Genomic DNA, 2,869 nt, shown 5'->3' on the forward strand with positions numbered 1-2,869 from the left:
GCTTTCAGCCATCTCTATATGCTCTACATCTTTTATCAACAGCACTCCCAGACTTCTGTGAGAAAAAAAAGTCTAGTCACTACCATTGAGAATATTGCCATGAAACAGAAAAACTGATGGAAAACATGAGACACCTTCTGGAAGCAGAATCACCTGTGGAGGTAGGTTATGTCCTAATGCAAATGTTCAAACTAGACCTTCTGGCATGAGAAATACAGCTAAAAGTACAAGAGGAGAGAGAAGATACCAGTGAAATACATGCATCTGCAAAAGAAAAAAAGCAGATGACAGAAGAGTGTATGAAAAGGAACGAGAACAAAGAAATAATTGAGACAGGAGGAAAACAGGAACATGGAAAGAGAAACCAGTTAGATCTTTTCCCAGACTGCAGGTGGTCACATTACAGAAATAACATTTTAAGTCCAGGTTTTCCGCAGAAATAACACCTGTAGTTGACATTAAGGTATTATACAGTAATTAAGAGACAAGAAGGGGTGATTCATGCAATCTGAAAATGGAGGATAAGCAGCAAACCAGGTAAAGTGTTGTATTAAAATGCATATATAACTGATACAATTGAAACACCTTGATTTGCAGTGGATCACAATTATACTCAGAGCTACACAGAATCTTAAAACTTGTTATTTAGCAAGAGTTGTATAATGGTGGAATTTATGGATTTTGATGAGAAAATAATTTAAAGCAACTGTGTTGCCCTAAGTAACCACAACTCATGGGTGAGGGAAGTAAGAATTTCTAGGCTCTATTCAGTAATTGGTAATATATTCCCATGTTATCAACACTATTTAAGACACAAATCAGTAATTTAGCAAAATATTTCACAGGTTGCTGCCAGACTCAATAGGATCTTCACCACTTATTCTGTACCACCTACTTCATGCTCCATTCCCACACCATCCAATACATCCTCATTAACCACCCCCACTCTCTTCTACACAGGTGTCATTCCTTCAGCCTATGGGCCAACCTGCAAAGTCCACTGTTCGCCTCCACTCTCCATCTGATTTTTGCACTGGCTGTATGGGACTATTAAAGAGTGAGCAAATCTTGTTGATCACTCCCCACCTCTTCAGTAAACAAATGCTCTCTTGGATGGGATATAGGGAGTCTTCGTTGGTGCAATATTGCTGCTTCTGCACTGTCATGGTAGCAGTTAACAACAGCTACTCTTTTGACCTGCAGCAATCCCAGAATGGAAGGGTCTTCTGGGGGATCAGGCAAGGCAGACAGCTATTGAATTTTCTCTGTCCCCATCACTGATGAACCAAAAGCCCTTTGGATCCTTTCTGGGTCTTTAAAGTACTCTCTCCTGGGGTGGTCTCTGGCAGGGTTGTATGGAGCTTCCAGGATGCACTCAAGTGGATGTTTTTTCCAATTTTTTCCACTTATTCCCAGTTAGGCTCATCTTAGCCTATGGACAGATGTTACAAATAATGACCCTGATTTCAAACATCTTACAAATCAAACAGAAAAAAGGGAACAAAGTAACTGAAGAATAATTCTGCCCATTTTAGAGATGAAAAATTGATGCAGAGATTGCCTTGCTGTATATCACACTAGAAATCTTGGGCAGAATCAGGAATCAAAAACTTGAATCTGAACTTGGTAATGCGTACTTGTGACATTCAAACATTTTCAAATGTTAAAGGAGACCTAGTTTGTTATCGTTTGTTACTTGATTTAAGTAAAAAAAAAAAATCAGAACTAGTGTGTTTACTACTTTCCTCTCCCTCGTCCCCCCACGTAAAGAGCAGTCCTCCTGACACCAACTAAAAGCACTGCAAGGCCATAATTTATTTTAATGACCTTCTATGCCTTTCTCCTAGAATAAAGGTAAAAAAAATTTAGGGTCATCAACAGCTGACAGCCCACATTGAATCACTTATTCAGTGTTATGTATCTTGTGGTTCTTCTTGTATTTAGATACAATGCATTATAGTTTTAGTAACAAATTGTTCTGTGTACAAACACACTCCAATTTCTCTCTATGTATGTGATTTGGATAACTGGCTTGTTTCTACTTCCATCAGCTCCCATCCCGTGTTGACACTCTTTGTTACAGACCCAGATGGACAAGCTGTGCCTTTCATAAGAATGAAATGCAGCACAGCCCCCCTCCACCTCTGGGGATGCTTGGGGACAGAATCAATTCCAGGGTAATGCAAAATTCCATAGATAACACAATCTGCATTCTTACTTACTGGAACGGGCTATGGCCTCACAGAAAGCATTCACACACAACATACGTAAGGCCAAGCAGTACCATGAACCCTCAAGACCATTTGCTATACACAACCTTACGTGGACTGCACAGGGAAGAAATAAGCACCTTCTCACAACCATCGTGTTCCTTGTGTCATAGCAGCAGCAACTGACCTCACATTTATCTCAGTGCCATTGAAATGATGGAAGGTGCTGAAGCTCAAACTTGAGGTGGAAGAAGAAATAGTTTTTAAAAGTCACAAACTTAAAGGTATCTATCACAATGAGTAATGGGTATGGCATGCGTTCTAAAGGCACATCAGAAAGTCAACAATCTACACCAATGAGAATATGAATCTCAGCTATCTATCAATACATACTTTGCATACTAAACTTCCAGAGATGTTGTCTACTGCACATCCTCTTTAGATACATTAGAAATTTAAGTGATCATCTGAAACTCACAATTACTTACATCTCTGCCTAGATCAAAGCTGAATATCTTGCAGTGCTACACAGCTTGCATAAGTGACTGAAAAAATGCAATGTAATCATTCTTTGACGAAGCCCAACATTAGAAATACAAACAAAAAAAATTGTTCTGCCAGCTATTCTGCCAGCTGGCTTAGCAAAGCCCGGATGTACT

Source organism: Meleagris gallopavo, chromosome 3 (genome assembly GCF_000146605.3).
Source record: "Meleagris gallopavo isolate NT-WF06-2002-E0010 breed Aviagen turkey brand Nicholas breeding stock chromosome 3, Turkey_5.1, whole genome shotgun sequence".
Taxonomy (NCBI): Eukaryota; Metazoa; Chordata; class Aves; order Galliformes; family Phasianidae; genus Meleagris; species Meleagris gallopavo.